Below are 23,932 nucleotides of genomic sequence, written 5' to 3'. Positions count from 1 at the left end.
AAAGAGACAGAGATATAAAGAACAGTCTTTTGGGCTCTGTGGGAGAAGGCGAGGGTGGGATGATTTGAGAGGATAGCATTGAAACATATATATTATCATATGTGAAACAGATCACCAGTCCAAGTTTGATGCATGAAACAGGGCACTCAAAGCTGGTGTACTGGGACAACCCAGACGGATGGATGGGATGGGGAGGGATGTGGGAGGGGATTCTGGATAGGGGATTCATGTACAGCCATGGATGATTCATGTCAATGCATGGCAAAAACTACTACAATATTATAAAGTAATTCAGTTCAGTTCAGTTCAGTCGCTCAGTCGTGTCCGACTCTCCGCGACCCCATGAATCACAGCACGCCAGGCCTCCCTGTCCATCACCAACTCCCGGAGTACACTCAAACTCATGTCCACAGAGTCGGTGATGCCATCCAGCCATCTCATTCTCCGTCGTCCCCTTCTCCTCCCGCCCCCAACCTTTCCCAGCATCAGAGTCTTTTAGCTTCAATTAAAATAACTAAACAAAACAAAACAAACAAACAAACAAAAAACATCAATTCTTTGAAGCTCAGCTTTCTTTATAGTCCAAATCTCACATCCATACATGACTACTGGAAATACCATAGCTTTGACTAGATGGACCTTTGTTGGCAAAGTAATGTCTCTGCTTTTTAATATGCTGTCTAGGTTGGTCATAGCTTTTCTTCCAAGGAGCAAGTGTCTTTTAATTTCATGACTGCAGTTACCATCTGCATTTGGAGCCCCCAAAAATAAAGTCAGCCACTGTTTGCATTATTTTGCCATCTATTTGACTTGAAGTGATGGGATTGGGTGCCAATATCTTCGTTTTCTCGATGTTGAGTTTTAAGCTAGATTTTTCACTCTCCTCTTTCACTTTCATCAAGAGGCTCTTTAGTTCTTCTTTACTTTCTGCTAAAAGGGTGGTGTCATCTGATTATCTGAGGTTATTGATATTTCTTCTGGCATTCTTGATCCCAGCTTGGGCTTTATCCACCCAGCATTTCTCATGATATACTCTGCATAGAAGTTAAATACGCAGGGTGACAATATACAGGCTTGATGTACTCCCTTCCCTATTTGGAACCAGTTTGTTGCTCCATGTCCAGTTATAATTGTTGCTTCTTGACCTGCATACAGATTTTTCAGGAGGCATGTCAGGTGGTCTGGTATTCCCATCTCTTTTAGAATTTTCCAGTTTGTCGTGATCCATAGTCAAAGGCTTTGGTGTAGTCAATAAAGCAGAAGTAGATGTTTTCCTGGAACTCTCTTGCTTTTTATATGATCCAATGGATGTTGACAATTTGATTTCTGATTCCTCTGCCTTTTCCAAATCCAGCTTGAACATCTGGAAGTTCATGCTTCACATGCTGTTCAAGCCTGGTTTGGAGAATTTTGAGCATCACTGCTTGCGTGTGAGATTAGCCAGTCCTGTGGCCACTGCTGTTTTCCAGTTTTGCTGTCATACTGAGTGCAAAATTTCACAGCATCATCTTTTAGGATTTGAAAAAGTTCAACTGGAATTCCATCACCTCTACTAGCTTTGTTTGTAGTGATGCTTCCTAAGGCCCCCTTGACCTCACATTCCAGGTTGTCTGGCTCTAGGTGGGTATACTGGAATATTATTCAGCCATAAATTAATGATATCTTACCATCTGTGACACCATGGATGGACGTTGAGAGAATTATGCTAGGTGAAATAGGTCAGAGACAAATACCATGTGACTTTTTCACATGTCTAATCTAAAAGAGAAAAACCAACAAACTCATAGTTACAGAGAGCAGATTGGTTGCCATCAGTGGCAGAAGATGGAGGGTGGGCGAAATGGGTGAATTGTGGTTTCTTTTTTAATTGGTAAAAAAAAGTATAGTCAAAGTTACAGAGGAAAAAATAATAGTATGGAGGTTGGAGAGGGACAGAGGGGAAATAAGGAGTTGTTACTCCATGAGTATAAAGTTACAAATCACACAAGATGAATATGGTTGAGAGAGCTGCTGTTTGACATAGGACTTGTAGTTAACAACACAATACTGTTCAGTCAAAAGTTTGTTTAGAGTACCCTCATGTTCAGATCTCACCTTGTGTTCTTACTTCATGAAAACAAAGACACAAGGAACTTTGGGAGGTGATAGACGTGTTTATTAACTTGATTGTGGTGATGATATCATGACTTATTTATAAAATCATCAAACTGTATATATTAAATATGTGTCATTTTTAATTGGGCTTCCCTGGTGGCTCAGAGGTTAAAGTGTCTGCCTCCAATGCGGGAGACCCGGGTTAGATCCCTGAGTCGGGAAGATCCCCTGGAGAAGGAAATGGTAACCCACTCCAGTATTCTTGCCTGGAGAATCCCATGGATGGAGAAGCCTGGTAGGCTACTGTCCACGGGGTCGCAAAGAGTCGGACACGACTGAGCGATGGAACGGAACGGATACTTCAGTGAAGCTATCAAGAACACATTGAAGCAAACATGACACAATCTGATTTAGTAATATAATTTCATGAAAGCGGAAAATAGTATAATGACATGGATGGAGATCTTTTTAAGGATAGAACCATCTGAAAAATGATAAATTTACCATAAACAATCTTAAGAATCTGAAAACACTGGATAAAGTCACTAAAAGGAAGCACTAACTACAATAGGAGCACAGTGAAATTGCATTATGCTGAAAAATGTTGATTAATTCACAACTTTGTATAAATTATCATGTAAGTACTGCTGTTCAAATACCAGTTTACTATGTGAACATTTAAGTGCCTGCTCTATGACAGTTGAACTGTGATTGAGTCTTCTACATGACAGTCTGCTATATGTCAAAGACAAATATGATTCTAGTTACTAAATGACAGTGTCTATTATAGAAATAATGTGGTCATACCTACCATGTAAGAGTTACATATATTACCACTACAAAAATGAATGTCAGAGATTTATTGCCATTCAAGAAATTAAAGCCTTGTAAAAGATGCTAGTCTTGTAAAATAACAGGGAAACTAACTTTGGCTGGAGTCGTGAAATACATTATCCTGAAGCCATAGAAAATAAAACAATGAGATTATGCTAATTTAAGCCAATAAATTTTGGGTGAGATTAATGTTTGGCAGTCAATGCCAGTGTTCCACGACTGAAGCGACTTAGCAGCAGCAGCAGCCAGTGTTCCCAAAGGGGAAACTCACAGAAGGCCTCACAGAAGAAGCACTGCTTGACCTGAAGAGGTTGGGGGAAGCAAAGCATATTCAGATAATTAGAGCTGCTGAACACAGTTGCAGAAACATAAAAACCCTTGACATATTCAGGGGGAAATGCGTGATTTAATACAATTGAGGAGTAAAATAAAAGGTGTGATATGTCAGCAAAATCCAGAGGGAGTTAGGCAGTGATTATATGGCATACCAAGGAAATTGAATTCTATCTTCAATTTTATGGTGGGGTGTGTGTGTGTGTGTATGTGTGTGTTCATGCATATGTGTATGTATGGGAAGTTAATTTTGCCATGTGGATAATTTGTTGATAAGTGGATTCAATAGAGGGGAGTAGGTGAGAGAAAGAGGAGAATGTTAATTTAAATAAGGAATTCATCTAAGGCAGTAGAAGTAGAAAAACAGAGTCAAAGTACCAGAAATATTAAAGAGGTCAACTCTCCTGATCTTTGGGACTAATTATAAATGGTCTCTGAGGAGCAGCCTCAGAGGGCTTCCTGATTTATGACATGGGTGACTTGATAGATTATGCTGCTGTTCACTTATGTTTAAAATACAGAAAAACCGGTCATAGGTGGAGGTGGGAGAACAAAATGTAATTCTGCCCAATATGAAAAACGCAAGCTTTCTAGACATAAAAACTCAAGTCCACTTCTAGGTTATTCTTGGCTATGTGACTTTGGAAAAGTTGTAGAAATCAAATCAGCTGAGAGAGATCAAATAGCCTCTTCAGGACTAGATACAATAATCAAGTTACTTAATGAAACATTGAATACCCGAATTAGCATTAACATTACAAGGTTCTTCTGTTGAGCCTTTGACACTAGTTAGTATATATCCAGAATATTATATATATATACACATATTCACCAACAAACTCTGTAGACTCAAATTTAGAGAATTCCAATTCTGATTGTCAGTCTTTGGAAGCCTTAATTAAATAACTATTTGGCACATGACAAAATCACTAATGTCCCTGTTAATATCAGCAGATAGGTGTGATATAAACATATTTAAATAAATCTGTATAATCTCCAGAGGAGTAGTAAGCAAAATGAGTTATGGTTTTAAAAGATATTTTAGTTACAGGGCTATATAGGACCTTAAATTTGATTCTTGCCCTCAAGTGAGGACAAGGCAGATGAACAAAACATAGATACCCATACAGATACCCACAGAGAACAATACAAGGAACCCAGGAAATTACATTCCTAAAATAATTTTTCTTTTTCCAGTAACTATAGTAGAACAGGTAAAAGAAATAAGACTATTGTTTAAAAATATTTGTACAAAAAGTCATTACAAAGTCAACATTTAAGGCAGCTAACATGGAAGGATTTGTCCTGAATGCCTATTTGATGAGCCTGGAGCAGGTAGTGGAGTTCTCATTAAGTTGGTGGTAGCTGGATAAAGAGAACTTTACAGGAGAGTAGATTCATTTTAATTGGAACAGACCCCTGGGGAAAAAGACATAGGTCACTGAAGCTCTCTAGATTATCCATGGCTTTGAGGTTAGGCTCCTAGGTGAAGCAATCATTTTATTTCATTAATTCTCCTTAAAAATAAACTTAGCTTGTATTCTGTGGAAACAAAAGGTCAAATTGTGTTTTCCAGAGGAAGTGAATGTGTATGCTATGAATTCATCTGTCTGGAAGTCTGGAAAATGTTACTGAATGTGGTAAACATTTATCAATTTCAAAAGCAACAGGAAAGAGCACAAGGTCAGCAGTGAATGAAATCAAATCTCTTAGGGAAGATATTACCTTTTAGCACCTATTGCTGACCCTGAATGTGCTACAAACAGAATAATGATTCCAGCATATACTAGGTCTCCCCAGGTGGCACAGTGGTAAAGAATCCTCCTGCCAATACAGGAGATGCAAGAGACGTGGGTTCAATCCATGGGTTGAGAAGATTCCCTGGAGTAGGAAAGGACAACCAGCTCCAGTATTCTTGCCTGGAAAATCCCACGGACAGAGGAGCCTGGCAGGCTATAGTCCATGGAGTAGCAAAGAGTCAAATATGACTGAGCTCACGTGCGCATGTGCACACACACACACCCCCACACAAATAGGATCTTCACATATTCACTGATTTAATGCAATATTTTGGAAAATAAGGAAAGTAAAACATTAACTTAAATGTGTGATGTTTAACTGTTATTTATCCATAGGAGTCTGTTCTTTGGCTTTCACCCTGTGTACTCAGTCATGATTTTTATCCAGACCTTAGTCATTGGTTGATCTCATGTTTCAGAATTTATGGCTTATTTGGTATGATGCATTAGAAAGATACCTTGCATTTATAATCATGCATTTATGTCAGAAATCTATGGCTAGAAATCTATGGTTATCAAATACCAAAAATGACTTGTCATTTTCTTTTTGTTTCCATATGTAAAGTCTTTTCCTTCTTTTTCCTTGCTCCAAATGGTAAAGGTTATAAATCTGGTATGACATGGGTATATATAAGTGAAGTGTGTGTTTGTGTGTGTATACATGTTTTCTAGGTTGAATAAGTCCATGTAACTCTTTATACTTATAGATGTCTTTGAATACTTAAGGAATGTTCTAAGCAATCATTTTCTAGTAAGGTAACTCAATTTCTAGAAGAGGAAAGATTTTGGTTTGTCCCAAACAGAGTTGATAAATTATGTTTTGTTGAATACTTTATTTAAACTGTACCAACACTACCTCTGAATTTAGAGCTTTAAAATATTATATCCTCATACTGAATGTTCTCAATATTGAAAATGAAATTTCAGAAAATTATCTGTAAGTTTCTAGTTTGTGAACCATATAGCAGTAGTTCTTACTGTTTCTGAGAGAGCAGTTTTATTCCCCATGTGACTCATATAGTCACACTTCACCCATTCATTTAAGTGTATATTCCTTTTAGGGTATATTATTCTTTCCTGTAAAACAAGCTAGCAAAAGGAGAACAAACAATCGCTAATTTCATTTTAGTATGATTCTAATATCAGGAAGCATGAGAGAATTTGAAATAAGGAGGAAAAAAATAAGCTTGTTTGACAAAGTAAGAAAGTGAACTTGAAATCACAGGGGGCTATAAAATCAGTAGTCACATATTTTTGTTCCCAGCTTATTCTCAAAATCTTACTTCTCAGAACCAGGAATTGAAGATAAACTTGTCAAAGCAAGAGTCCCTTGCTCTCTAGCCTATTGGTCTCATAAAATTATGGATAGAGCTTAAATTGCAGAATGTCCCAAATAATTGGGTTTTGCAACAAATTTTCCTACCCTGAAATTCTGCGATTCCACAATAAAACCCCTTGAAATTGTTTTGAAAAGGGCATATTCATATTCATGTTTAGACATGATGTCTTAAAGTAAGTAGTTGATAAAAGGAAGTATTTGACCATAACTATCTCTAGAGCTGTCTTTGTACACCCAAGGTTATGCTAGGATTTCAATATAAATGTGACTATAAATATATAAATTTGCAGTTATTATATATTTAAATCATAGATTCTCTTCCTAATGTACAACCTGGGGAGGAAAATAACAACCATACCCTGTGATACTGTGAGATAATATGAACCTATTTGGTTTTTTCCCCTGGTTCCTGGTACAGAGCTGTTTTGTTGTTGTTCAGTCACTCAGTCATGTCTGACTGTTAAAACTCCTGAAATTTACTGAGAGGGGTGAGAGGGACATCTTTGTTAATCATAATAAGCTCCTTTTATCCATATCTGAGTTTAAGTTAGTTTAGTAACTCTTGGACCACTGGATAGCATCAGGAACAGGGCTGGTTGCTGGGGGAACCAACCACATGACCAGAGGATTGGAACTTTTTGGCATCCATATTTCTTCTCCAACCTCTGGGAAGGGATAAGATTTAGAAATCAAATTAATTACCTACCACCAATGATTTAATCCATTTTTCCTAATTAACAGAACTTCCATAAAAGCCCTAAATAACTGGATTCAAAGCATATCTTGGTGCTGAGAGGGTGGAGTGTACCCAGAGAACCTGAAAGCTCTGTGAACTTGCCCCTATGCCTTGCCTGTTCTTGAATTGTATCTTTTATAATCAACATGTAATAGTAAGTAAACTTCTCTGGAATTCTGTTAGCAAATCATCAAATGATGGGAGGGTGTTGTGGGAACCCTTGATTGATAATTGATAATATTTGTTGGTTAGAAGAAGGGGAGGGTTTGTAACGGGCGTCTGAAGTGGGTGAGACAGTCTTGCGAGACTGAGCCTTTAACCTTTGTGGTCTGCACCAACTCCAGGTTAAGTTATAGGACACCCCACTGGTGTTCAGAGAGTTGAAGAGTTGAATGGTGTTGGGGAAAAACTCCCACACTAATGGTATCGGAAGTGTTGTGAGTAGTACTGCATGCCTCCTCCCACTACTGCACACATCCAAGTAATAATCAAATCCTGTCAATTCTTCCTTAAACATTTCATAAATCAGGCCATTCCTTTTATTTTCTATTTCTACAATCAGTGTCCTGAATCAATCCCTTATCACCTCTGCCCTAGACAAGACTTTACACAGTCAGTATAAATTCTCCCTTCTCATATGTTACCTCTTTTACTGAGAACATTTTCTTCCTCTATCATTTCACAGCAAATAGGTGGAGAAAAAGTGGAAACAATGACAGATAATATTTTCTTATGCTCCAAAATCACCGCAGATGGTGACTGCAGTCATAACAGATTAAAAGACACTTCTTGCAAGGAAAGCTATGACAAACCTAGACAGTGTATTAAAAAGCAGAGACATCACTTTGCCAACAAAGGTCTGTATAGTCTAAGCTATGGTTTTTCCAGTAGTCATGTACAAATGTGAGAGTAGGACCGTAAAGAAGGCTGAGAGTCAAAGAATTGATGCTTTCAAACTGTGGTGAGGGAGAAGACTCTTGAGAGTCCGTTGGACAGCAAGGAGGTCAAACCAGTCAATCCTAAAGGAAATCAACCCTGAATATTCATTGGAAGGACTGATGCTGAAGCTGAAGCTCCAATACTTCGGCCACTTGATGCGAAGAGCCAACTTATTGGAAAAGACTATGTTTCTGGGAAAAATTGAAGGCAGGAGAAGGGAATGACAGAGGATGAGATCGTTGGATGGCATCATGGACTCAATGGACATAAGTCTGAGCAAACTCCAGGAGATAATGAAGGACAGGGAAGCCTGGTGTGCTGTAGTCCATGGGCTCTCAAAGAATTGGACATGACTAAGTGACTGAACAGCAACAACAACAATAACTTGTTGGAGATCACTTGCCCATTTAAAACGTTGGGCCTCTCTGGTGGTCCATTGGTTAAGAATCCACCTTGCGATGCAAGGGACACTGGTTTGATCCCTGGTCTGGGAAGATCCCACATGCAGAGGAGCAACCAAGCCCGCGCACCACAGCTAGTGAAGCCCATGAGTCTGAGTCCATGCTCACAAGAGAAGCCACTGTAATTAGAAGCCTGCGTATTGCAGTCAGAGTAGCCCCAGTTCACCACAACTAGATAGAGCCTGTGCACAGCGACAAATACCCAGTGCAGCCATAAATAAACAAATAACAAATAAAATATATCATTAAACAAAAACAAAAACAAGTGTTCAGCATCTTTACCATCTCACCTTCCTTTTATTTCCTCAGAGGAAGCACACTGAGGGTGGAAGGGGTGATAGCTGTTTCTTCAGGTGGAAGGTCACACACTGGCAGACATAAGGGTCTTACCTGGGCTTTGTGATCTGGTAAAAGTATGACCCAGTGTATGCTAGGGTAAGATGCATCTTTATCTCTCCAGAACTAGGATCATAAAGTGAGCCAAGAGGAGTCATTGCTCTAAGAATAATACTTAACAAGCTATTATTTGCATCTGAAAAGGGAGGCTAAAGACCTATGCTCTCTAGGAAGCTTGAAGACAGTATTAGCAATCCTTACAAGACTTGTCTTGCTCAAACACTAAATATTCTTGGACGCATGCTAAATCACTTCAGTCGTGTCCGACTCTGTGCAACCCTATGGACTATAGCCTGCCAGGCTCCTTTGTCCATAGGATTCTCCAGGCAAGAATACTGAAATGGGTCACCATGCCCTCTTCCAGGGGATCTTCCCAACCCAGGGATCGAACCCGTGTCTCCTGAGTCTCCTACATTGGCAGCCAGAATCTTTACTGCTGAGCCACCAGGGAAGGCAGGCAGGTTCTTTACTACTAGGGCCAATCTAGTGTCATATTAAAAGTGTCCCACGGGCAAAATAAACATTTTACTGTGACATAATATAATCTTTTAAAACCTTGATTTCACAATTTAAATTTTAAAATACATTTTAAGATGTATGTGCCTCTACCTTTAAATATGAGCGTTAATATTTAGAACAGCAGGGTAGATATTAATGCTATGTGTATAAGAGAAGACACACGGAAGCCAAAAATCAGCTTCTTGAAGTGTGTTAACTGCTGATTAACTGTGTTAACTGACAAGATTAATATTTTTCATGATTTCATGGTTTAGTTAATTGAAAATGAACTACTTGATTTTTTGAAGTTTAAATGTGTGATTAGAGATTGAAATTTTCTAAATTGAATTTATATTTTTGATATAAAAATATTTTATATTTACATTTTTTATAATCCCTGAACAGAATCAGAAAATATTGGTACAAATGAGTCTCCTATCAATCCTATAGGGCCATGTGAGGCTAAATCAGTGTGACTGCTGTTTTTAACTGGATGTCGCTTCTCCATAAATGGTGGTAAAACTCATAGTGATACAGAACTTGAGCTGTGCTGTGCTCAGTGGCTCAGTCGTGTCCGATTCTTTGCGACCCCATGGACTGTAGCACAGCAGTCTCCTCTGTCCATGGGATTTTCCAGTCAAGAATACTGGAGTGGGTTGCCATTTCCTCCTCCAGAGAATCTTTCGGACCTAGGGATGAAACCTTCGTTTTCTGTATCTCCTGCATTGACAGGAGTGAAGTTAATTTTTTAAAATAAAAATATACAGCCTACATGGAGACACCCTTCTAATGTATTGGTAGGAAACTGACAAATTAAAGGAGATTACTCATGGGCACATCCCTGGGAGCCTCTCTAATTGTTAAATAGCTTCTCCTTATAGATTTTTCATTGTGACTAGGAGGAGTAGATGTAGCTAAACTCTAAAGCTCAGTGGGCAGCTGAGACCAACGAGTCTAATAAGGAAATGATTCACCATGTCTGTGTCTGTCAAGGTCTGCTTGGCTTTGTATCCAGATAATACTATTTCCTCTCCATTGTTTGACTGGTATCCTTTCAGAAGCATAGCCATGTTACCTCCTGTCCTTCCAGCTCAATCACTCTGCTCTTCGTTTTTCACTGTAATGATGGAGATAATACTTTGGAAAATTCAAATATGCATGCTTTTCTAGCTTTCCAAGTCTATGACATTTATTCTAGTTGGCCCAAGAATTTATCCCACCTGGAGAAGATTAAGACGTGTTGCAAGTAAGATGATGTCATAGCTTTTGACATGGAAAATAGGATTTTTCCAATTCCGTAAATTTCCTTTCAGTGTATCAAGAACACTGGTGGATAAAGAGAAGGAAGACGTTAGCAATTCATCCAGAAATGTGTGTCTGTAGTTTTTTTTCCTTGGACTGCTATTCAAAGATGTAAAAGAAAGTAAGCAAGTGAGGGTAAATGAGGCCAGAATTGGCTTTTTGTGTCCACTTCTCATTTGAGACTCTGAGCCTTACATGCTCCTCTTCATATGACTTTATAAAGGAAATATTATTATTTTTCTCATTTTAAAAATTGAGGCAAGTGGAAGTGAGCAATTTGCTTGAAATTATACAGATGGCAAAGACCTGGGCTTGAAACCAAGACAGTACCAATACCATATTGTCAATAAGCATTTCTGTGCTGTCTCTGTAAATATTGTGCACATTAAAAAAATTAATTAAAGTAGTAAAAACTAAAAGTCAATAAAATTTTAATACTTTGTACTTATGGAATAAACGAGTTTCTGTTTGCATTGTTAATGTGGTATCAGAGTATGACACTTGCTATGCTTGCTTAGCAGTCTATTAAAACCTCCTAAACTTTTGAGTGGAAATAGAGATTTAATATGTAACTTGAACTTCTTGCTAAAAAAGAAGTTTGAGTTGTACTTTTGTACAGTTGCATCCAAACTAAAAGCATTTTGTTTTTCTCTTGTGTGACTCTCTTGAACTGTTTTGTTATTACTGATAATCACAAATGTTAATATAATTTCTCATCTAAACTTATAGATGAGATCTGTAATTTCTTTCAGCCTGTCAGGAAGTAAATTAATTGCAACAATAGGTATGCTCTTTGAAACTCTTTTAAATGGGGTACTTTGTTCGTTTTCCAGCCATTCCCTTAGAGATGGTATAAATATTTAAAAATTGTTTTGGGAACCAAACTCTTTATATGTAGGTGTATTTGGAGTCTTCGTGTTATTTAATCCCACCATCCAAAAGAATATAAACTCTCTCTCTCAACTAGATGTTATCTTCATTTTTAGGTGCTTAGCTCTTCATTTACATGTTTTAAAGGATTATTTCATAGTGGTTTATTTGAATTAAATAAGACACTTTTCACATCAGCTTTTAAAATTTGAGGTTTCATTCTCTTTTTTTTGCCAACTTGATGTCTCTGGTGTAAGGCTTGCTTTTGCTTGTAAATCTACAGTGTTACCAGTTAAATAATGTCACTGTTCAAGTCATGTTAACCACTCTGGATTAAAAATGCTCTTGAGCAACTCAGCAGTGGTTGTGAATCATTGAAATTTGGAAAAATAATCAGCACCATGTGACAGTTGCATGACATATGGTGGATCTGGTATTTAATGTACAAGATCTTGGTTAGAAAATGAAGGTGGTTTGGTGGAGAATGGACATGTGTCTGTGTGGCTGAGTCCTTTCACTGCTCACCTGAAATGACCACTATATTGTTAATTGGCTATATCTCAATACAAAATAAAACATTTTTAAAAAAATAAGAAGAAAATGAAGGTGAACCCGTTGTACAATTTCATGCATAAGATAGCATCAAGCAGAGGGAAGAAAAAGGGAAGACTGGGGAATGTGCAAATCCTAATTCCCCAGAAAAATGGGGGGAGGCAAAATTTAACTCTAAGGAAAGTGATAAAATAGAAACAATTACATTAAATCAATTATACAAAACAAGTCACACCTTTTACTGTAATTTTATAGAGTGGATTTTTTTCAATATCTTATTTGATTAAAAAAAGTAAAATTTATGGTCAACTTAATGCATCTTTCTTAATCCAACCCTCCAGTAGTGCTTTTTTTCTGCCTGGTTGGTGTTAGCTGCCTGAGCTAACATATTTGTCTGTTGCCTCACTTTCAAAATATTATTATTCCCTTTGGTAGGAATCTACTTGTAATTCATAAATTGAAATATTTCTTATCTTTCATTCTAATGTAATTAGTCAATTATTTGATAACTCAACAAGCATGTACTTTTATTATCACCAGTTACTTGCTATTTTGGACATGGTTCATTTGTTTTTTCCCCTAGGTATCTGTGATTATGTGAAAATGATGTCAGAAAAAGATTGTGCTTTCATTTTTCAGAAAAAGTCTCCAAGCGTTGGACTGGGGAATCATGCTGTTGTCAGTAAGAGTCATAGCTTAAAGTTTCATCATTTCCAATAAATAATCTGGGTGACCATAATTACATATGATCTAGAAAAGATTATTAAATTTATGAAAGTAAGTTATGGACTATGCATCACGTAGGATTAGATTTGTCTGCAACTGACAGAAATCTATAAATGATAATGTCGTAAGCAATATGGGGGTTTTCTGTCTCAGGCAAACAGAATCTTAGTGTTACCTGTCCAGGGTTGGCATGATGCCTGCATAATCATTGGGGATCGAAATGCCTTCTCTCTTGTTGCTGGGCCATAGTCACTATGTGGTTTCCATATTATGGTTACATGTGACCGATTAAGCTCCAGTCTCTTATTTATTGAAGAAGGAAATGGCAACCCACTCCAGTATTCTTGCCTGGGAGAGCCCATGGACAGAGGAGCCTTGCAGGCTATAGTCCATGGGGGTCTGCATGGGACATGACTTAGTAACTAAATCTCCACCAGCACCTCTTATTTATGGCCCAGTCAGTGAAAAAGAAGAACCCCATAAGGACAAACTTCAACTATGAAAGAGGGGGAGGAATGTATGTCAGGGACAATTTCCAATCTCAGTCACAAAATTATTAACCCACATTATCTCAAACCTAAAGGTACAATGCAGAGTCTTTTTTTTTTTAATATATATTTTTATCTGAAGATTAATCTTTAAAGTTACATTTAACAGTACAAAAGCGAAAAATGTATTTACAAAGAACAAGTGAGAATCTTCCTCTAGCTATAACTGATAGTAAAAAAATATATAAAAAATATACAAATATTCAAATAGCTTTGACTCTGTTGAGTCTCTCAGCCTTATTTCTATCTTTATTGCATTAATACCTGGCACATATCAGTTGCTTTCCCTTCTCCATGATCACTCCGTTCACCCTGCCAACTTCCCAAACTGGGTTGCACACTTGTATACTCATTGCTCTTCCCTTCATGCAAAGTCTACCACATTTAAGACCTCAGTGGACAATGTTTTCCATATCCCACAGGTTTCAAGACTTTGCATTTTTGCTATCTTTCTGCAATGATGTTGTTTCTAAATTCCACGCACTCAGTGAGTGATACAAACACAATGTAAATCTCAGTTTTCTAATAAAAAATTAAAATATAAATATATACAAATAAACTTTTTGTAGTCAAATAAACTACTTCTTAAAATACCAAATAAATAAATACACTTAAAACTATCACTGAATTACTACTCTGTAGCTACTAATCTGAAATAACTAAAATTCAGTATCAGAGTCCTGAATTTACAATGCTGTATTTTTTCACTGATTTCTTCATCTGTTTCATTTTCTTCTTTAACACTTGATGATCTTGCTTTGAAATATACCGAAAATATTTACAACCTTTTCCTAACAATAACCCAGCTACCAAAGCGTTCTCACAAGCCAAAGTTTTATCATCCTTCCAAATCCTTTTTGCCCAAAAGTAGCTGAAGTGAAAGCTTGGCCACCAGCTTTTCCTGGAGTTCCACTCTTCTTGAACCCAGGCAAGATGACTCCCCATTAGAGTCTGTTTGAGATATTTTGCCAGGTATTTCCAAGCAGTTATATTTTTAGTATAGCTAGCAAAATCTAAAATTCCAAATAACACCTCCAATCCCAGTTCATGGTGTTCTTCCTTGTCTGATTTTCGCAGTAACCTATGGGATTCTAACATCAGTTTATGAGATGGTACAATCTGATACAAAATCTTAAGCAGACTTCTCAGTTTCTCTCTTGGTGCTTTCTCTCTCTTTAGAAAGTATAAGTAGACATGAGCGTTTGGATTTGATGGGAACTTTTCATCATAGGCGTAATTGTTTTTTTTTTTTTTCAATTTTATTTTATTTTTTTATTTTTTCAAAAACAATTTTAGGAATCTTTACTTAAAAACAACCTTATCTTAAAATGGAGTAACTTTGGTTTTACGAGCAGCAGGCAAAGTACAGAGGTAAAAATGCATTACAGGAGCATTAAGTTCTACATTAATTAGGTCAATTGTTAAGCACCTCTCGGGCGCCATCTTGATCCCCGTAGAATTCCAGCATCTCTATATAACTCTTCACAAAAGGGTCCCAAACTCCAGGAGTTTGAATCAATGTGCATCCGATTATGGGGTCGCACAGAGTCAGACACGACTGAAGCGACTTAGCAGCAGCAGCAGCAGCAGAGGTTTATAGACGTCTTCCAGCTGTGGTTAAGCACATTCTGGGATGCTGCGTTGTAAGCATAATCATCTTTATTGAGTTGAGACAATTCCATCTTCTTTTTAGACCAAGAATAATACTGCAGAAGCCCTTTATAGGCCTGAATAAGGTTGACTAACACTTCCTGGGAAGAAGACTTTTCACCATATCGCCATGTCTCTGCCTGGGTGAGAATTCTGTTCACATCGTCAAGCAATCCATGATGCATAAGGTATAATGCATGTTGTAAGGAAATCTTCAAGTAATTCGTGATACCATTATTTTTCATCCTGTCAGCAAAGGTATTGAAAGTCTCCACGTTGCTTTTGGGATGCTAATAAAGAATTTCACTTCCAAGCCTCCAAACAATCTGTCAAAACAGAAGTTACTCAGGTGCACCCTGCCTTTTGTTGCTATCCGTGTCTTCCAAAACCTGAAGGAAACTGTGCATGTATTCTGCAGCTCGCTGCCACTGGTGCTTCAGCAGAGCTTGGATAAAACTTAAACAAGCGCTTGTTGTCTGAGCAAAATCCTTCTCCTGTTTTCCTCCAGAGCCTATGGATTCTATATGCTTCTGGAGCCAAGAGAAACACATTCCTGAACCAGAGCGCACATACGGTTCCCCCTGTTCATCCTCTGTCATGGGTCTTATCAATTCTTCACTGAAGTCACTCATATCTATTCCAGACTGCCTGAAGCCAGAATTTTTCTATGATACCAAACTCAGTCTCCTGACTCCGGACCAGCAGGAGGAAACCCTCACACATCGCGAAACGAGCAAGTTACCAGAAAAAGCTTGAAAAACTTGCCTCCTGCACTCTGGAGAATCGCAGACCCAGCCCCCAATGCTGAGTTTTTAAAAACACTGATATTCATATTTTTGATGGTAAAACTATGGCACATTTAGCTATTTACACCAATTATTTTACCGAATAATTTAAATATAAGAAAAGACATTTATAAGACAAGGTGTTGTAGAGAAAAAGTTAGAAAGAGAGCCCTAGAAACATAAAATACAAGAAAGATATGAAATATACTTTAAATTATTGTGATTTTAAAGTATATTTTTTACGAAAACTGTGTTCATAAAGGACCAAAACTTTACTCAGGAGAGGTTGAATAAAAGAGAGTAACTAAATTTTGTCTTTAAAAGAATATGAAAGTGTTACTTGCTCAGTCATGTCCAACTGTTTGCAACCACATGGACTATAGCCCTGCCAGGTTCCTCTCTCCATGGAATTCTCCAGGCAAGAATACCGGAATGAGTAGCTATTCCATTTTCCAGGGGATCTCCCCAACCCAGGGGTTGAACCCGGGACTCCCACATTGCAGGCACGTTCTTTACCATCTGAGCCACCAGGGAAGTGGAATATATTTCTTTAAAAAAAGTTGTTTAATATTAGGAGGATGTGATAGCTCTATGAGGGCAAGAATGTATATTTTGTTCACAGTTATAATCTTGGCACCTGGAAAACTGCCTCCTACAAAGTAGTGTTAAATACATGTTTGGTGAGTTATCAAATGATTAATTAATTGCATTAGCCTGAAAAACAAGAAATGTAAACAGCAAGTAGATTCCTAAAAAAAGGGAATACATTTGACATTAACAAAAACGACACAGTACATGAGATCACTTATTCAACTTATTCAACAATATATTATGAGAAACCTTTAAGAAAACAAGAATTTAAGTATATATGAGACTCACTGGAAATGTCAATATATCCTAATTTCAAAGCTCTCAAATTTCATCAAAGTAGAAAAAATGATAGGCATCAACTTACATAAAGTGTAAAAACTTTTCAGCAGCAAATCACAAGAAAAGATATGAGCTGGCCAGCAACCGAGTCATGAAATGGTGGAAAATGTAATGAAGAGGTGCTGAATTTAAGGAAGAGACACAAAGAAGTGTATACACTTACCATTCAATTCAATTCAGTTTCAGTTCAGTTCAGTCGCTCAGTCATGTCCGACTCTTTGCGACCCCATGAATCACAGCATGCCAGGCCTCCCTGTCCATCACCAGCTCCCAGAGTTCACTCAAACTCATGTCCATCGAGTTGGTGATGCCATCCAGCCACCTCATTCTCTGTTGTCCCCTTCTCCTCCTGCCCCCAATCCCTCCCAGCATCAGACTCTTTTCCAGTGAGTCAACACGTTGCATGAGGTGGCCAAAGTATTGGAGTTTCAGCTTTAGCATCAGTCCTTCCAATGAACACCCAGGACTGATCTCCTCTAGAATGAACTGGTTGGATCTCCTTGCTGTCCAAGGGACTCTCAACGTCTTCTCCAACACCACAGTTCAAAAGCATCAATTCTTCAGCGATCAGCTTTCTTCACAGTCCAACTCTCACATCCATACATGACCACGGGAAAAACCATTGCCTTGACTAGACGGACCTTGGTTGGCAAAGTAATGTCTCTGCTTTTTAATATGCTATCTAGGTTGGTCATAACTTTCCTTCCAAGGAGTAAGCGTCTTTTAATTTCATGGCTGCAATCAGCATCTGCAGTGATTTTGGAGCCCCCAAAATAAAGTCTGACACTGTTTCCACTGTTTCCCCATCTATTTCCCATGAAGTGATGGGACCAGATGCCATAATCTTTGTTTTCTGAATGTTGAGCTTCAAGCCAAACCTTTTCACTCTCCTCTTTCACTTTCATCAAGAGGCTCTTTAGTTCCTCTTCACTTCCTGACATAAAGGTGGTGTCATCCGCATAGCTGAGGTTATTGATATTTCTCCCAGCAATCTTGATTCCAGCTTGTGCTTCTTCCAGCCCAGCGTTTCTCATGATGTACTCTGCAGATAAGTTAAATAAGCAGGGTGACAATATACAACCTTGATGTACTCCTTTCCCTATTTGGAACCAGTCTGTTGTTCCATGTCCAGTTCTAACTGTTGCTTCCTGACCTGCATACAGGTTTCTCAGGAGGCAGGTCAGGTGGTCTGGTATTCCCATCTCTTTCAGAATTTTCCACAGTTTATTGTGATCCACACAGTCAAAGGCTTTGGCATAGTCAATAAAGCAGAAATAGATGTTTTTCTGGAACTCTCTTGCTTTCTCCATGATCCAGCGGATGTTGGCAATTTGATCTCTGGTGTCTCTGCCTTTTCTAAAACCTGTTTGAACATCTGGGAGTTCATGGTTCACATATTGCTGAAGCCTGGCTTGGAGAATTTTGAGCATGACTTTACTAGTGTGTGAGATGAGTGCAATTGTGCAGTAGTTTGAGCATTCTTTGGCATTGCCTTTCTTTGGGATTGGAATGAAGACTGACCTTTTCCAGTTCTGTGGCCACTGCCTAGTTTTCCAAATTTGCTGGCATATTGAGTGCAGCACTTTCACAGCATCATCTTTCAAGATTTGAAATAGCTCAATTGGAATTCCATCACCTCCACTAGCTTTGTTCATAGTGATGCTCTCTAAGGCCCACTTGACTTCACATTCCAAGATGTCTGGCTCTAGGTGAGTGATCACTCCATCGTAATTATCTTGGTCGTGAAGATCTTTTTTGTACAGTTCTTCTGTGTATTCTTGACACCTCTTCTTAATATCTTCTGCTTCTGTTAGGCTCTATACAGTTAGCAAAACAAGACCAGGAGCTGCCTGTGGCTCAGATCATGAACTCCTTATTGCCAAATTCAGACTTAAATTGAAGAAAGTAGGGAAAACCACTAGACCATTCAGATATGATGTAAATCAAATCCCTTATGATTATACAGTGGAAGTAAGAAATAGGTTTAAAGGACTAGATCTGATAGATAGAGTGCCTGATGAACTATGGATGGAGGTTCGTGACATTGTACAGGAGACAGGGACTAAGACCATCCCCATGGAAAAGAAATGCAAAAAAGCAAAATGGCTGTCTGAGGAGGCCTTATGAATAGCTGTGAAAAGAAGAGAAGCGAAAAGCAATGGAGAAAAGGAAAGATATAAGCATCTGAATGCATAGTTCCAAAGAATAGCAAGGAGAGATAAGAAAGCCTTCCTCAGCAATCAATGCAAAGAAATAGAGGAAAACAACAGAATAGGTAAAACAAGAGATCTCTTCAAGAAAATTAGAGATATCAAGGGAACATTTCATGCAAAGATGGGCTCGATAAAGGACAGAAATGGTATGGACCTAACACTTATCATTAGGCATGTTATTTGAATTTATAAGTTGTAATGTTTTCTGAATAAATGAAAATGTGAAAAGCTGTCAATTCTACCATGTCTTTATATGACACTACTCATGAATATGCAAAAGGATGAATAATTCTTAAAATATGTAAGCAGAACAAAAGCATTAGGAGTGGGCTAAGAAAGGTATAAAACATGGGTTGATATGTTCTTATTCTTCGTGTAATTGAGACACATCTAGAGATTACTGAATATTCTAATATGCAAGTGACTGGTAAATCAAGTATGTGGCTGACAGATTCCAAATTTAAAATAATAATTTTAAAAAACTGTGTTTTTTTAAAAAAATTCTCTCTGTTATTAGAATTCTTTCTCATGAGCAATAAGCAAATTTTATTACAGAATCCTTTTTCATTGCCTTCAAAAAAGAAACATTATTTTACATTTTGTCAGAGAAAGATGATAAATATTTTAAATGGATTTGGGAAGAAGGGACAAAATATATCAGACTCATCATCAAAGCATTCAGAGAACACATACCTCTTCAAAATGTCTTGTGTCACGAATTTTTCTTATTTCAGAAATGAATACTTAGAGAAAGCAACTCTGTGATAATCATTGAGAATATAGTTGTTTCTTTTTTGTTCCTGCTACTCCCTGTGCCTGGAAAAGGACCTGGTACATAGTAGATGTTCAATAAATACTTAATGTATGATTGATTGAATAACTGACTAAAAAGTTAAATAATGCTTATATAATCCTGGAACTTAAATTTCCTGAAATTCTGCAAAGTTTTACTTCATCTATGAGTGTATCCACATAATCAGCTCTGGCAGTTGATGTATTTAATGTGATATTCATAATAACACTCAGAACTGGCACTTAAATATTTTGAATTGGCCAATTGTTCCAGCAAGAGCAGATGAGTCATTTCCATTCCACTTTATCCTTAAGATTACTTTTAAAATACCACAGATAAACATATTAGTGACTGGAATTGATGGATATTGGGAAATAATTGGTAACCAAATTGATGGAAGCATAAGGGCTCAGTGGCACTGGGAAGCAATTTCCTAATCTGTGGAGAGAACGTGATATTTCACTAATCATAGCCCCTAAAAATTCTTTGCTGCAATTTCATACATTCCCATAATTCACATTTTAGATTGAAGCCTCTCACTTTTAGCATATGCTGCTTTGGTTATAAGTTGACGTGATGTTACCATCACTGTTAGGAATGATGTTCAGGAAATTAATATTATTTTATTAAAAAATCCCAATATTATTCAAATTAATGATTGACTTGCAGGATTACTCTGAAGCGTCCCATAAAACTTTTATTTTGTTTTTTTTAAAGTCCTTATGTAACTACTGCTCTGTGATTCCGGAGAATCACAACCTGATTTCTAAGCTTTCACATTCAGCCTACCTAGTATATCTTGAGAATGGTCGTCTAATACGTGTTTTTAATTGATTGGAGAATTGAAATTTCATAATAGGACCGAATGATGAGTTTCTAAGAAATAGTTTGCCAATTGACCTTAAAGGAAACCTGATAGAATTGTGGTGCAACTCTACTGAAATTATTCTCCTTAAGGTTACAATGGAGGCTTTGCCAATTTTCCTCAGTTCTGATAATTTATAACATCTCTGTTAATTTTTTATTATTTCATCTCCACTTTCCTCTGAGTTTTGTATCTTTCCTTTGTACCCTTCTCTCTGGCTGCTTTTACTTTTTCCTTCACTTTTGGATCTTCTGTTCTCTACTTAGTCAGTATTTGTTAGTATTCACTTCCTGGCTCCTGGTACATAATTTTAGGTTTTCAGTGTTCATTTCCTTGCTTAACTTCATCTCGCGTCTACATTTCCATGAGATTGCAAGAGATTCAGACATGACTTAGCAATTGAACAACAGCAATATTGTGTTCAGTTCTTTAAATGCACTCTGTTCTTTCTCCTTCCATATGCTTCCCTGTGTGTGTACCACACCCTTCTCCCTAATGGATAATGCCTTTCACCCTCAAGACTCGCTTTTCATATCCTTCCTTCAAAAGACCTTCACTGTCACCTTATGGCTTATAGATGGTACAGCTACCTGCCTTTTGGCCTCTTGTACTTACTGTCAGAGAATCTCTGATATCCCCTATATTTTAATTATCTATTGACTTAATTCCCTACTGACTTCATTCCCTATTTCTGGAGGATAACACCTGTGACTTGTTCTTTTTTTTTTTTTTGTATAGAAAAGTGCCAAGCATGAATTAAGCACCCAATTGTAAAACTTATTTTTATTTTTTAGTTTATTTTTGGCTCTGCTGGGTCTTCGTTGCTGTGGGGGCTTTTCTCTAGTTGCAGTGCATGGGCTTCTCATTGCAGTGGCTTCTCTTGTTATGGAACACAGGCACTAGGCATGTGGGCTTCAGCGGTTGCAGCATGTGGGTTCAATAGTTGTGGCACATGGGCTCTTGAGCACAGATTCAATAACTGTGGCACTCCGGCTCAGTTGCTCTGCGGCATATGGGATCTTTCCGGATCAGGGATCGAACCTATGTCTCCTGCATTGGCAGGTGGATTCTTTACCACTAAGCCACCAGGGAAGCCCCAATTATTTTTTAATAAATAAAAAGTAGGTCTTTTTTCATTCAGCATCAAAGTCCAAAGATTCAAAACTATTAATATTTTCTTTCTGACTTGCCTCGATTTCTATGGATTTTCTCCAAATGCTTGAATTTAGGATAACATAATAAAAAACAAATAATTCATTTTAAGCTAATTTAAATTTTATTTAATGTGAAATTACCTTTGAGCATTGCCTTGATCAGCCCCTACAAATTATACATATAACTCATTACCATTTCTTCCTAAACAGTTTATAATTATACATATTTTTTGGCCCAAAGTATTATGAGGCTATTTTTGAATTATTAACTAATCAGATCCTTTTTAAAAAATATTTCTTTTGGAAATACTAGTTTTATTCTTTTGCAGAGAAAGACTAGAAGTAGCATATTTTTGGTACTTTGGAATTTAGGTTTTTTGCAAGATATATATTGTTTTTAAAGGGTCATGTGCATTGGTTAATTTTCTACTGAAAATTTCACAAAATTTGATATATATAAAATTCTGAATTCATTTATTCTAATTTTTATGTGCTGTGTGCTGTGCTAGTTGCTCAATTGTGTCTTACTCTTTGTGACCCCAAGGACTGTAGCCCTCCAGGCTCCTCTGTCCATGGGATTCTCCAGACAAGAATACTGGAGTGGGTTGCCATGACCTCCTCCAGGGGATCTTCCCAACCCAGGGATTGAACCCAGGTCTCTTGCATTGCAGGTGGATTCTTTACCATCTGAGCCACCAGAGAAGCCTAAGTATAATCATATATTTTCTATATAATTGATTAGGGGCTGAGAAATGTGTATAGAATTGATCCTATGTCAAATTATCACTCAATTCCAAGAATTTGTCTTTCTGTATTTTGATACATTTTAGGATTTTCATCTCTTATTACTCTCATGATTCTCTTTTATCCATGTTAAAAACAATCTTTCTATTCTACTTTGTTCAAATTAACAAAGCTGTTTGTCTTGTTTTTCTCAATGCTTCCAAATACACTGTAACCCACTCTTTTGTTTCTTGTTTTGGTTGTCTATCTTTTAAGTAGAGATTATTTGATTTGGAGTCCTATGAAATGCTTTTCCATTTCTCCTCAAGCCAAATGAGAGAGGATTCAAGGGGGCCCTTTAAAGAGATTGCCTTGTGTATTGCAGTCTGAGGCACAGATATTGCTGCTAGAAAAACCTGAAGTCTGGCTGCCTTAGGAACAGCTTGTTATTGCTGGAAGTCTTTGGAAGGAAGAACTCATTCAGGCTTCCTGGGGATGCCAGAGGGGGCCATATGGAAGAGAAAGAATACCTGGAGCTACCTTGGAGGGGCTCTATGCTCTTGAGAGAGTGGAATGGGCCTCAGAAAGTCAGGGTGAGATCATCAATGTCCAGGCAGAGGAGCCCACACACATTTAAAGAGAGCAGCAGTGGGGGATCCCATTGCCAGTGATGGGACTCCATAGAAAGTCCAAATACTGTCCAGGAAAAGAATCAGCCTTAAATTCCTGCCAAACCAGGGTATACCAGTGCCAGATTCTACTGGTGACTATTAAAGGAAAACTTTCTTGGCCTTACCTCTTTCTAATATGCCTTCCTGAAATCTAGATGATTGGAAGAAGAGCAGTGAGTGAGAACAAGGGAGCTAGAAACCTTCCCATGCTAGCTTCCTCTCTAAGGAAGCGAGGGAGGGAGGAGCTTTAAATTAAGTTTGGAGTCTTGAGTGTTTCTTGGGAGTGATCATTTAAGTACCCAAATTAAATATTTTGTGACTAAAGATGACTAGAGGAACTCTTTTCTGAGAGTGATCAAAAAAGTCATGGCATCTGTTTAGATTTCTGCTTTGAATTAACCTCAGAGAACAGATTTGAATGGGCAGAGAGAAAATAATAGCTTTCTGTTACTCTTTTGGGGGCCTAGTCAATAGCTGCCAGTGACATTACAGTTTTCCCTGTGTGTATTTTCCCCACATTGCTGGTTTTCTCAAATGCTGGTGTATATCAGAACACCTGGAGAACTCAGGACAAACACAGTAGAGCAGGCTCATTGAAGAGGGTAGACCTGTGCCTTTGGGTTTATGCCCAGTTCTTAGGTGATTCTGATTCCAATCAAAGTTTCAGAACCACTGTCTTGGATATATTGTAGTAGAAAAGTAGATGAGGCTATCATAAGCT

General features: G+C 37.7%; 1 pseudogene; it reads right to left on the bottom strand.

Annotated features, from left to right (window-relative positions):
- Positions 1-14,074: 14,074 nt before the first annotated feature.
- Positions 14,075-15,709, bottom strand: LOC129536299 (TATA box-binding protein-associated factor RNA polymerase I subunit A-like; annotated as a pseudogene).
- Between the last annotated feature and the right edge of the window lie 8,223 nt (positions 15,710-23,932).

The sequence above is a fragment of the Moschus berezovskii genome, chromosome 6 (assembly GCF_049115385.1).
Source record: "Moschus berezovskii isolate FMDL1 chromosome 6, NW_MosBer_1.0, whole genome shotgun sequence".
NCBI classification, from domain to species: Eukaryota; Metazoa; Chordata; class Mammalia; order Artiodactyla; family Moschidae; genus Moschus; species Moschus berezovskii.
This window is presented reverse-complemented; position numbering and strand designations above follow the sequence as displayed.